Below are 14,695 nucleotides of genomic sequence, written 5' to 3' on the forward strand. Positions count from 1 at the left end.
TAAAGAAAGGAATCGCCGTGACGCGGCGCAACCCACGGCGGCTCGATACGCGAGACAGCAAAGTATCTGGCCTGGTTGTGAACCAAGCCCAAGATTCTCTCCTGATATCCCGGACCCGAACTTTGAATCGGCTCAGACTAGACACCACAGTGATGCTCTTTCATTCGTTCGCTCAATCTCAACAGTATGCCAGCCTGGAGAGAGGTTCATCATCAGATCAATGTCAGGATGAGTCACTAGGGGTTCTTGCAAGATGATTTCACCAATCTGGAAGCCGGCGGGAACCGTCAACCACTGCCAAGCGCATTCCTCAGAGATGCGGTATTTGACGGTGAAGGAAGTATGACATTTCTCATCCACAACCAGATCTTGCCGAGTTAGTGTCAACTCAAAGTTCTCCGAATACCACTCTTCATCTTTTTGAAAAGTTATTGTCGATTGTGATGACTTGGACAACGGAAAACACCGCCATAGACTGGGATGCTCCTGTGATGCAGACCCGGCTATGCACAATTGGATATTAAACGGATAACGGCTCCGACACACGCTCCATTTGATGTTGACAACAAACAATACCTGCTCAAAAAGCTGTTAGCTGCAATATCAACACATCGAACTTCCACATACATCATCCTGGTCATGCTGGATGACGGACAGTTGCTCCAATGGGAATAGCTTGATGTTATAAAGGGGTAATACAATACGCGCCTCTTGACAATACGATAATATTGCGACGGGCTCCATATTGCCAATATCATACTGTTTATATTATTAGCAATACTGGCTGCAGTGATGTGATCGCTCCACTAGTCAGCAACGTCTTCGATGGTAGTACGAGGAATTCCAGTGCAAAAAAAGGGGGCCGTGTCATCAGTATGTCGGGCAATCATTCGCGCTTTTGTTACCTGAGACACAATGCGACGATCATCTCGAGATATTCCAAACCAGGTCAAGTCTTGGCGGTCCAGTACAGTGTCTGTGGAGCAAGGAAAGTATGAGCAAATCAGATGTAGTAAAAGTCATGCCCGGGTATGAATTGCCTATTTTTTTTTTTTTTTAATTTAAGCTCTCGCGTTAGGAATGCAACGGTATCGGAAGCGTGTCACGTTATGAAAGTTATTGTTAGCTACAGTTCATTGAAGTATTAGCAATAATCTTTCTCGTTGTCCTTCCCTTGCCAGAGGGATTCATGTTATTTATCTGAGTTCGGAAGCATAACTACTAGCCTTCTGATAAAATTCCAGGTGGTTGGCCAGCCTCTCATCTCCTGATATCTATACTTTTATGACATCTAGCAATTACTCCAAGTCTGCTTGTTCAATTAACAGAGGCAGTTTTATCCGACAACTTGTGCCTGTCACGCAAAGAAGTAGGATAACTGTATTCGTTTCAAAGTCAAATTGGCTCGATTTCTATGGTTGGAGCACCAGTACAAATGTAAGTCCTGAATTAATCTTCTCACTCAAAGGCATGGACTAGTTTTTCAGCAATCCAGTATACCAGGTGCATTAAAGAAGATAGACTCTATTGATGTACACCCGAAGTCCAATTTGTACGGCCGCTCCGGCTCTCTTCTCCCCTCTCCCTGTCCATAGACTGCATGGAAAGCCCGCGGCTGTGAACAGCGGGATGAATAGAAGCAAGTCTATGGGGGAGCTATTTCTGTTTTCATTCAGCCCGGGCGGCTCTGCCTATAACTACCTGTACCGACGGGCTAACCCTTGATTGACACAAAAATACTTGGACTTACAACCACGCCGGACGACTGTTGGACCTTTTCGGGATTGCTATTGCTACTGCTTATCTCATTGACTAAGTGGCGATTGTTGAGCTTCGCGGGTTCGATCTGGCCACTGCCAGGCACCAGCTACCAAGCTCCTTCGTCTTTGTACATGCCCTATTGCTCCATTACCGCTCCCACTGGCGATACTTATGCGTCTTTGTTCGGTAGGTGTCCAAGCTTTTGCATCTTTTGCTACTTGACAATTAGTCTTTAAGCTAACGCGAGCAAGATGACTGTGCTTATTACCTTCTTCCATCGCATAGGCAGTCTGGATAACTTCATCTATGATACTCGAGGGTCTCCGAGGGCGTGGACAGTTGCCGTCTATGTTAGTAGCTGTCATTTTTGCGTGTGGTGGGATGGAGGCACGGGTCTGGTGGACTTTTCGAGACCATAGCAGAAGTACCACTAAACCCACAACGATGAACAAGAGACCTTTAATATCTTAGCTTGGATTCTTTAGGGGCTCCAACCGATGGCTTACCTCCAGCACAAAATGCCATGACCATGTCTAAAGGTCCGAAACTAACATGTTCGCCGTACAAATTCTGCGCGGTAGTTTCCTCGGCTTGTGCATATGTCTTAGCCATGTTACCGAGTCGGGAGCCAGAGGATGCAGTACGCTCCATGGCTCGTGAAATTTAGACGCAGTCTTAAATGATAGCATCAAAAGCGCAACCAGCGATCAAAAGCAAACATCTAGGCTATGTTATAAAAGGGAAAGAGGTTCGCCGAAATTGTGATCTTTATGGTCTGGAACAACGCTCCAGAATCCTTGGCCGCCGAGCACAGGTCCCTGCCTAGCGGCCATGCCAAAGCTTAATTTGAAATTTCTTGTAAGCTCAAACCGTAAGGTGTATGGAGTTATCCGACAGTCACCTCTGCTGGCACATACTCCTCCGTCTTTTGGGCTTGATGCACTTGCTTGCCGCGCCCGTGTCCCTAGTAGCTGCTTCAGCTTGAAATGATCTGCATTCCTTCCTTTTTGCTACTGCAGTCAGCAGCAACTACTAGCAGCCTCTTTTAACCATGAAAAGGTCCCTCTCTTTCGCCCCTGTAGATAGCTGAATTGAAGCATCTATTCCTTGGTTCATAGTATCATAGCCAACTGAGCTTCCTTGCAGGCTCCCTGGCCTACAGAGGCTTGGTCCCATAATTTTTTGTGCACTTCACTATCTGGATGAATGCTGCTCTTCCATTGCGCTTCGGTGGGGCTCTGGATTCTAGTTTCAGCCTCGCCAGAGACTGGTCTGAGGTAGACGAGTCACCACAGTAGGCGCCAAGGCGTAGGGTCCTCCCTTGTCAACCGTTCCAGCCTCGCATCACTGTTGATGTCCCGTCTCGCTACGGTTTCTCATGCGTTAGGTCTTTTATTATCCGCGGGCTTGCCTGGAGGCATTTCTTCAAGTGCTCAGCATCCTGTCTACAGCGGTTGAAGCGATGCCAGCTTGAAGTGGCATGTGGTGAAAGCTGGGGCTGGGCGAAAGGTGGACGGAAGTTAGTTATCGAGACGGCATGTGGCCACTATAAACCATGGTGTGGCTTGTATGGCTCTTATATTCGGCTTCACTTTCGTTCGTCTGGCGGCGATTTACCTCCGAAGTAGAGTGAGAGATTCCCTTGTAGTGTTTCTGTACATTGAAGCATCTCTTCCCTGTAGTCTGTCTATTTACTGCATCTGAAGAGAAAATGCGCTACTGTTTCTCGCTCCCTTCCATACGCGCATTGATCTGATTCTACTCTCTTGATCTGATGCAGATAGTTATTAAGTGCAGAGATACCTGTTCTTAGCTGTGCCAGAGCGCTACGTTCTTTCCACGAAAGTTCGGCAGAAGCAGCCGAGTGTGACTGCCAGGCAATGCTGTGTCTATTCTCTTGGTGTGTTTACCAACTTTCTCCGGTAGACATCTTTCTGATTTTAACCTTTGTTCTTGAATATTCAGCCCAACAGAAGTCTTCCTCTGTCTCACCGCTGAGAAATGCAAGCGCAATGCAAAATGAGCGTTGGCAGGCATCAACGCCAATCATGTCCAGCAAAGGCATCCTGTATTGTTTTGCTTTGTAGATGCAATATAGCAGCAGCACATCGGGATAACTCTGTAGATATTCTAGCGAGCCTGGGTGTGCAAACAGTACAGCTGTGACTCGTCCGCTTTCATCAAATCGCATTCGATTCCAGAATCCTTCCTCGTCGAGATGAACTGGGTGAGCCGTGGAGCACTGACTTGGCTCATGGTTATGCCACGAGAAACACGGGTCTTGCCGGTGTCGAAGAGTCTAGGTTTTTTTGTCGAGTGATTCCTTAGCTACAACGGAGAACGGACTACCCCTACTACATCGTGCAACATCCGTTGTCACCACATGCGCTCTGTCCTGTCAACAATTCAATTTTATCCTCGTTGGTGAGTGGGTAGTTCACCACAGGGATGCCCCTTCCACAACATGTTCGTCAAACATGTGGTGTTGTTGTCACTGCCACGTTCACTTGTGAAGCCACTGAACAAGTCCGTGCAGGCAGCTCGTGTGGCCAGACCTCTTCCACGCCCAGTTCGATTATTACACAGCAAGACTCATGCAGCTGAATATGTTTACTACATGTGGCAAACGAGATGTTTTAGTGAAATTGTATATATAACGAAGTATACTGCTATGTTGCAAGTTTAGAGACGTTTAAAGCAAGCTCTTTTTCTATCCTCTATCCAAGACTCGAAACCTAGTGATCCTGTCATGCACGCCCGAAGACTGCACTCGTGTCGCAGTGGTGACCTGCTCAACTGCCGCTCTGATCCTCTTCGAGCTCGTCCAACTTCTTAGTAACGTGGTCCTGCATCTGAAGCTGTTTTCTTCTAATTTCGGAGGAAATGCTAGACCCACTGGACTTTAAGCCGACGTCTTTTTTCGGAGTATGTATTTGTCTACCATTGGCTTGACTCCAGGGGCACAAACGGCAATGATTGTGGCGCTAATCTCAGCGACCTCAATACAAAGCAACTTGAGGAACGCAAATTCAAAACCGTCATCCTTTTCGTCTTCAGGGGCAGTACGTCAGTGTGGCATCATCTAACCCAAATGGGAGAGTTGTCCTTACAACGAAACTTAAAAACTAGCGCAATTCGACCGGCGGAGATGCCTATAACCCTGCAAACGTGTGGTAAGAAGCTGCTCTAAATACCAATACTTGCTATAAATACTCACAATATACCTGGGAATAGAGTATAGGCTAACTGAAGCTTCTGCTTGCCTGGCAGCTCTAATGCTTTAAGCATTGCGGCTGGGATGCCAAACAGGAGAAAATCGCAGATGAGTGAAATGCTGGAAATTATGGAATATATTTTAAACCAGCGTATGCACGTATATATTTTCACACCTTCTTTGGCATTTGGTGTCCATAATAGAGTTATAGGTTGACAATGAAAAATAATAAGACACATCTGCGCGATGTACGCTATGATTAGTGTCACAAAGATGAGCTTAATGGCGATAAGAAACTCTTTGTGTAGAAAACAAATTCGATAGTAGAAGGCGAGTCCCGAAATACGGCAAAGCAGTAACGCCGTGCTGTAGAGTAAGTGTGCGATAGAGTCAAACAACTGCAATCTCTCCCACCTCGGTATACCGAGAGTAATCCTCACAAAGTGTGGAGGTTGACCCGCCCCCATGTTGACGAGCTCTATGCATAGGGCCACGAAGGGAATGAAGGCCAGCTTTTCGAAGGAGCAAGGCGGCCGTGCGTTAGTATGAATACGCCAAGCAGGTCTGGATTTCGGGAGAAGCTCACCATGGAGACCAGAGCTAAACCGTCATCGAGGCCGATTCCATAGCTCTTCAAGATGTACTTCCGGGAGAAAAGTCTACATATGACGAAGAACAATGCCAGGACGCCGAAGATTGTAATGGTAACCAGTCCAGCCGTGTCTTGGCTCCGGTTCAGGTATTCAGTTATATATTGCGGTGGAACCCTGCCGGCGGCAGCAGCTTCGTCGATTCGCGGCTCGCTCATCTCCTGTCAATTGCGTCTCGTAGTGTTGCTTTCAACAAGTGGGAAGCTTTCAATATCGGGGATAATTAGACTTTTCAGATGAAATGGGGATGAACGTGTCAAGAGAGCTCATGCTTGGAAATCGGATGCTTGAATACGAACCAGATGGCAATTTCTCTGTCCGTAGAAAATGCCTTCTGACTCGGTCATCGAATTCCGTGCCATGTTTTGGCTTGCTAGTCCAACCACGGTGACGTGAGAAGCGGATCCGCGAGGTGAAGATGTGCTGCCACGCAAAATAAATGGAACGTCGCACTTTATGTGGTGCAATTGGGACTTATATCCTGCGACATGTACTGATGCCTGGTCGTTTCATACCCACCCCCCCCTGTGTAGTGTCATTATGCGATTTCGAGTTGAACCTTATCGGGTGGTAGGGCACCGAAGACGGCAATTGTCTTGAATATGCGTCCTTCAAATGAAGCGAGTCTATGCGTCGGTTCAAATTCCTCGTGCCTCTTTTTTCCCCAAACAAAGGAACATCTTGTGCAGCCGCTGTGATGCCGGAGTCTCAGCTTTCCTACGCTTCAACACAAGGTTTGCCTGACTCGCGGCAAAGTTTTATCATTAAGCCTTAGTTTTGTCCTTTCAAGGTGCCTCTTTCTTAATTTAGGTCGTGCCAAGTCTTTCTCATGGCTATTCCTCTCCCACTGCCTCGCGAGCCATCATGCTATGAGGTTCATCATTACTTCGGAAGCTCGATTCATCCAATGTTCCCGAATCACTTGTATGCCTTTACTCTATTGATACTGCAACTCTCGTGCTATTGAGTACCACGATACTTGCGCGTATTGGCAGAGACTCCTCGTCAATGTAGACCTTATCCACGGTGAGGCAGATTCTACTCCACTGGCACCATTTACCTGATACGAGTTCTGCCCTGATCTTGGATACCTGTCGGCTCCGATACATGAGTAGATTGTTCATTGAACGCGTTGCTAATTGAGGCCCAAAGCTGTAGATTAACGGGTGGGCAGCCAGTTTCGTTATTCGTTTCCGACAGCTGGCCGAACATGCAATTATTTGTCAGATTTCCCAATACTATCAGGATTACGCTCTCCTTGTTGCCGTCTGCGCACCGCTGAGGCTGACCTTTGCTAGAGGAGCCGCTCTTCACAAATTGCCTAAAGTCTCACCAAGACAAAAATATCTTGATATTTCGATTAAAAAATACCACCTTAATTTTCTAAACTAGCTATAGAGAGTTTGCCAATAAGATTTAAAGGAATATGGTGGACATGTCTCTACTTCCCGAAAGCCACCCTTCTGCCAGGGGGGTCACTTGTGACCACTAAAGCCTGGGAAATGGGCGTCGTTGTAGGTAATAGGCTGGACATGGTAGACGGCATTGTTTCCCTTCATGTGTATTTTTAACCACCTCGCGAAGTGGGCTGTTCTTCTGCTTAAGTAGGTGGCAAAGGTCCAGATCTGTCGGGTCTATTTGAGTGCAGCGGATAAGAGGACTTTATTTAGATTCTTAAATGCTCTCTTACTATTACTATACTCTTATACTCCTTAGAAGCTAGGTTTTAATTTAATCTCATAGAAATAAAGCTATAATATTTTTTTTTTAATCTTATCCTTAATTATAATGTGGTTTAATCTATAGTACCTATCCTTATAAATGCTAGCTATCTTTCTGCTATAGTAGAGTATCTAGAAGCTAATATTAAAAAGTTTATTATACTTTTAAGCATTATTTTAAAAGTTCTAATATATTTAATATATACTTCCTAAAGGCTTTAGTGTAATTATTAAGTTTATAGATAAAAGGTTTTAAGCTATTATGTGTTTATTTATAAGCTTAGAGGTTTCTAATACATAAAAATGCTTTACTATAGATGCTATAAGAGTAAGGCTTTTTACTAGTATAGCAATACATATAAGTCTAGAGAGTTTTTAATATTAGCATATTAATTGCTTATTATATAGTATTACTAATAATACCTGCCTTAAGATTTCTATACTATAAGAAGCTATAGCTACATTTAGTACAGATATAACATTTATTGCTAGTATAGGCTTAGCAATAATAGCTGAGATTAGATTTACTAGCAAATTGCATATTACAGCCCAGACTGTCACATACCTACTTCTCCTAAGGTTCTACCTTAGGGGTATTAGAAGCAGGACAGCGCGAGTTTGCCGGGCTTTAAGCATTTATGCCTATTTTTAGGTTAGGCGTGTGACTGAGAGTTAAGGGCAAGGTGGGTATATTATTCTACACGTTACCTTTAGCTTAGATAACCTTTATTAGCCTGTCTACGTTAGTATTATAGTTAATGCAATTAGCAGGGTAAATTGTCTTGTTGGGAGTAATAGTCTTCCAGCTGGCAGTAGGATTAACGGAGGCTAAGTCGGCCACTAAAGCACTAGAGCTATCCCAAATTGGTGATTGCTAATAGGTATTGCTTATCTGCCTCGATTTTTATCGGGCAGCAGCAATGCTTGCAGCCTTAGAATCCTAGTCTATTGGTACAGAGGAACAATCGTAGAGCTCCTGGTCGGACGGGTACCTGGCCGGTTGTAAGAGAGAGCTTTAATATAGCGTATTATTGGCAAAGGCATATGGAGATTGGCAGTACGTGGTAGTAATAGTTGCTGTTGGCGCAAAGCTGTAGGCAGGAGCAATAGCATATTAACCAAGAGAAGGTATCTGTATTTAAGCTGCTGTGTTTCCATGGAGTTTGTAAAGCATAAAATAATTTGCCTCTCTTATGCTAAAATCGTGAGGAAGCTGTTGTGGCTATCTTCCCTAGTTATAAGAGGCAACTAATGGAGCCGTGAGAGCTATTATACCAGTCGCAGGGCAGTCTTGTGGGATATTAAGGCTAGTGAGGAAAAGGCAGACACAGCAAAACAAGGAACTAAAGGTCAAGTGCATTTTTGAAAGAGAGCCTCTTGCAAGAACCAGACGGGGCGTTATTCGTTTGAGGAATATGAGCTGCGAAGAATAATAAGTCCAGGAATCAAGGGGAACAAAGCAAGATCTTGCACCGTGTAGCCAGGGCATTATGGGTTTTACGGGATTTTACGACGCAAAGTCTTTGGATTGAGGCATATTCGCCGCAAGAATCATGTTCTAGCCACCAGAACTCATTATCATCACGGTCCTCCAGCGTTATAAGTCTGTATATAACCTGTAAATTGTTAGCTGCTACATTATGTAATTAAGTGAAAGGTTATAACAAGACTAGGAATCACTAGGAGGTTAGTATTCCTAACTATTTGTATCTGGGTTTCTCTAAATAATATATGCCCAATCTAGGTCTCAGCTTGATTCTAACCATGTTTTACAGCTAGCTTTACAGCAGCCTTTATGTGATAGAACTAGGCCAGTTGTTAGCTTGTCGTCAGGCTAATGCATTCAAATAAGGCTAGGAGTAGAATAGAAGCGAGGGTTATATCCTTATACACAATAGCTAGATCTTAGAGCGCAGTGTATATCGCCATAAGTGCTTTATTGTACTTCCAAATAGCTAGGTTCTCGTAACCACATTGCTGCCCGCGGCTATTCGCGAATGCTGCCATAGCGCAAGCATTAAATGACACCCAGTACTGTGTTGATTTCTTGTCAGTTGCCAACAGAATCAGCCATGGACTGGCTTGACCAGCTTGACAAGAATTAAACGCATCCCCATCCGGGGCGCTTTTGTGTGGTGTGCCTTGAAAAAAACCTAACCATCGAGTTTCACAGATTTGATCTAGCTCGCGACATTTTGCAAGCATTTTGGCAGCAAAGTCCTCATCTCTGTAGTTTTTGAGGGGAGCCCTCCCCTCTGTGCCAAGGGTTACCGCTCTGGAACCTGTTGACATGTGCACGCATTCTTCTGAACTCGATCATCATTCGATGTGCGGTGTGCATCCATGAACGGATTGACTACAGAAACAACAAAGAATATCTTAGCGCCTATAACATACTGCAGTATTGCAACAAACAAACCCAGAAGAAGCTTAAATCGCGGGCAACGTTTGTCGCTCTTGGAAATCACGGGGGAGAAGTTAGTGCCCAGGTTGCAAGGGCATTCAATGGTTTTGCTCTTTGCCTTTATTTAGTCTCTAGGATGTCTCACTAAGGTCCAGAAAACTGCTGTTAGTGAGCAACTAGAGTACGTTAGATTGGATCTTAGGATCCATTATGCCCTGTTGCTGCAAGGCAAGAAGGAGATAATGCCTCCATATTGGTTCACAGTTGACCTCTATTTATGCACTACATTGTCATCGCAGTCACTACTGTATGCTTAGAGTAGTTTTCAATCAACAATGCTTCCTCTTGTTTGCATAACTTATGCGTGTGACTGTTAATCCCAGGCTAGCACAAGTTGTCTTGTTAGGTAGACATACGCCAACCAAGGCCATTCGATCATTTCAGCGGTAGGAAAGGGGGTCATAGTCCCGTGGTGTTAACATATTCTTCAAATTATAAAGCTAAGCCAATAGCCTGTTGTCGCCACTCTTAATTCCCTCTGTGGTGTTGTTATCACCCCAAGCTAATACAAATTCAAGAATCCATCCTAGTATGTATACCAACTACTTTATCCACGCCAAAAAAGTACAGGTATAAATTCCCGTCCTCATCTGCAAGAACAACCTTTGCCGTACTTCCCCAAAAAGATTTTTTGTGCAGTGATATACCTTCTAGTACCACAAACTTCCAATTTAAACACGCTATAATGTCAGCTAGATTTAAGTATAACCTAAAGGTTATAAAGACACACGCAGGCACTATTATTAAGAAGATACTGCCTAGATATCTGGTAATAACAGAGTGTAAGGTGTATAACGCAATGCTAACGAAAAACCTACTATGCTGTCTTCTCTAGTGCCTTAGAGAAGTTATGTGGTACTTTTTCGTATTTAAGCAACACCAGAGAATATGGCCGGCGGATAACCAGGCAGCTGTGGTTGTCACTAAAGTTTAGCGGACACAAGCGGCGGACATCGCCTTAATAGCGGAGCTATTATATGCCATATTCAGAATCCACAGCCGCTATAGGGCCTGCATCACAGATAGCACAAATTAAGCCAGCATCACACTCAGCAAAATACCCAATAAAGACAAAAATGCAAAGTACAAATCACTCTTAGAAATATTCGCCAGAATCCAGATGTAAATTCTCCTTATGAACTAACGCAAACAAGTGCCAGACTAATAGTCTAAGTGATTAGTTTAGCCAGCTATTAGAGCGGCTACAAGGATACAAGCTTATTAAATCTACTTTTAAAGATTCTACATCACCTAAACTTTAGGCTATTAAACATACACAAGATATCATAAACTTTTGGGCAGCGGATAATAGCTATAGGAATATTATGCACCTTACGGCCCTAAAGAAGAAGATACTAGAGACGTCTAGCGAGTTCTAAAAGAACTATTGTACAGCTATGCTCTGTATCCCGGTTCTATCTACCAATAAATACAACAGCAAATATAATAAAGTTACCTAGGAGGCTATAGAATTAGTTATCTAACTTCTAAACTACCTATAAAGGCTAACAGTTATAGACAGGGTTAGGAGTCTATCTTTGTGAGTCTAAGGTTAATTAGTAATGTTAAAACTTACAGCTAACTTATTAAAGGGAATATTATGCATTAATATGCATTATTACTTCCTAGCATCACAGGAAAGACCTACAGGCACATCTTAAGTAGTGTCTACTGCAGGATAATCTGGAAGCAACCAAAGCATTTTGACAGAAATAATAATTGGCTTTTATAGCAAAGAGGATCTAGTTGTATGGGAGGCTAGATATCTTAAGCTGTAACGTTTTAGTACAGGGAAATCATTTGGTGGGATTAAACTTGAAAACTGTGTTTGGACTCCTAAGAGACCTTGGCAGCAAAAGAGAACGCGGCAGACCCTTTGTGTAGAATCTAATAGTTATAAAGTTTAAAATTTAATTGGAGATATTTAGGAGGTAACGCTAGTTTAACCAAATGTGCAGATAATTAAATAGCTAACTAACAATATTTGTTAACTTCACGTCGGACTTAAGGGCTCAAGTTTAGTTACTATAGATGTAAAGAAAGCAATTACTTCCTAAAAGCTTATGAATAACTAGCACTACACTTAGCAATAATAAAGTTAAGTTTTACCTAGTTCCTCACAGTTAAGGTTTATAAGAAGCATAATCGGATTATTTGCTAACTTAGAAAATAAAAATAAAATGCTTTTAAGGCAATCCAGAGGTTAGGTAGATAAGACCAGAACCAGATAGCATACGTAAAGGTCTCAAGAATTAGTGTGGTTTTTAACAAAGGTGCAGGGTTATAGTACCACATAGAACTGTACTTAAAACCCATCAGTTCCTGTTGCGATTGAACTTCTTTCTATTTAATTCTGGATGACAGCTCTCCCATACATATATACCTAGTGGCACGTCCGTGCCACTAGGCAGTGACTCACCACTTGCAAGTGTTGCCTAAACAACATATTAATGCCTCAGTCACATCAAGTCAACACATATTGACATTTTGAGTTTAGCACCGGAGTAGCTGGCCATTCCTCCTAAGAGCCAGAAGGAAATCGTGAGTTATTGTTGGCCGTGCGGCACGTGCTTGGTGGCAAAGCTTAGCAAGATGTGTGAGAAATGTGCCACGCTTATTGGCTCTTAGGTTATAGATGTTAAATGTAATTCTAAGTGAGTATAAGCTATTTTTAGACTGGAAATCCTAAATACTTAGCATATAATAGCATAACTTAGACTATAAAAACTTGCTTAAATGTCTATAAAAGTGCTAACCCCTACTCTAACTAGAATAACCACTTTTTTAGCCTTTTTAAGAGTAAGTGCTATATTATCTAGCTTAATCTATAAGCTAGGGTACACGCAAATTATAGTGGCAATATAAAATTTACTAACCAAAGAAGAGAGTTAGTTTAAAAGTAATATAGAGGGAATACTAGCCCTTTATACTTTAATAGCAGGCCGCATATATTAGCTATTAGCAAATAATCACAAAAGTTAGATGTATCTATCTTAATAGCATTATGCTGTTTTTACACACACACTAAGATGTAAGGTAATATATTATTTCCTAAAGCGTTAAGTTGCTAGACTTTATAAGGCTCTTGTGATAGACAGTTAGGTTTATAAAATAAATAGTTAATAGAGCTACTATCTATATATAGAGCATACTAAGAGCTATCTGTGTAAGATGTAAGAGAGTTATTAAGGTGTAATAGCATCTATTATTAATATAGATACTCTTTATTAATATAATAGTATTTACACTATAAGTATTTAAGGTAATAAATACTAACCTAATAAGTACTTTGCAATTATAACTATTTTGTTCTTAAATAGCCCTTTAAATCTATTAGACTATCTAGCACTATATTATTTATTTATATTTATACTAAAACCTATATATATAACGTGAATGCATAGCGAGCCACCCACTATAGCGAGCCGCCCACTTGCACTCCCACCTAAAAAGCCATTATAAGATCCATGTAAAATCTACTAAAACTAGCTTAAAATAGCTAGGCTTTTAACATATTACTATTTACTATATAGTAGAACTAATATCTAACTTTTAGGCTAGTATTATATATAATTATATAGAGAAACTAGTATTTATACAGTGCAAATTAGAATATTTTAGACTTCTAGATATCTAGCTTACCCTAACCCTTATAAGGCTAGAATTAGAGCTATTTATTAGTAAAAAGTACTATATTAAAATTATAGCTATTTTTACCTATTTTTAGTGCTTTTTGCAAGGATCTAAAAAAATACGTTTTCTATATGATTTTGGGGTGGGCGGCTCGCTATGTTAGGCGGCTCGCTATGCATTTACGTTACACTAGATTTAGAGCTTAAGTTATAGTTTCTTATTAAATAAAAATATATATAATAATACTATATCCTCTATATAGGCAAATAGTTTTATAGTAATAGCTACGTAAGAAGGTAGCTTCTTTGCCTAGTAATACTTAGAAGATAGCTGTTAGAAGCTATCCCTAAGAGGGGCTAACTGTGAGAAGCAGACACTATACTGCTACCCTGCTCCTAGTATAAAAGGAAGGGGAGAAGAGATCTTTAGGGTTTTAAAGGAGGTTAGAGATTAAGACTATTATTTTATTCTAACTGCTAGATATCTGCTATTTTGCTATAAATATAAGATTACTTCTCTTATCTCTTACTCTACTTATTTAAATACCCTTCCTAATAATTTAATCTCTCTACCCTTTAGAGTAGTAGACTATTAGATAAGGCAGTAAGATAATAGATATAAATGCTCCTACTAAACTAACCCTATACAGCAAATATATATAGTAACTACTGCTAAAAGCTTAGCGCTCTCTAGGTCTACTAAGAACTTTCCCTAAGATACTCTTCTAGACTAGCAAGTAAGTATAACTATAGAAGTAAAAGATAAAATAGTAATTTAAGAGGCTATTAATAGAGTTATAAGAAAGCTATAACTTATAAGAAAGCAAGTAGAGCTAGCTATACTAGAATTATAACTAAAGGATATTAAGAAGGAATAAAGGAGCAGTAAAGTGCCTTTACTATCTTAACCCTATACTAAGCTTATAGCGCTATAGCTATAATATAGCATTATAAAGGCATAGCTAAAGGCACCTATATATAAGGGAGATACCTATAAGAGCCTATAATACTTTCTCTTAGACCTTAATGCTGCCTTTACTATAGATTAGTATAGCTTTCCTAATAATACTACTAAGGTTACTTATACTAGTAGCTACCTTACTAAAGATATAAAGTAATAATAGATAAGATATACTATAGTAGATAGACTTATCTAGTACTAAGACTACTTATAGGTTAGCTTTATTAAATAGTTAAAGAAAGAAACTATAGATAAAGACTTATACTACTTAGAAGTAATAAAGATACTAATA

The sequence above is a fragment of the Pochonia chlamydosporia genome, chromosome 4, assembly GCF_001653235.2.
Source record: "Pochonia chlamydosporia 170 chromosome 4, whole genome shotgun sequence".
Lineage (NCBI taxonomy): Eukaryota > Fungi > Ascomycota > Sordariomycetes > Hypocreales > Clavicipitaceae > Pochonia > Pochonia chlamydosporia.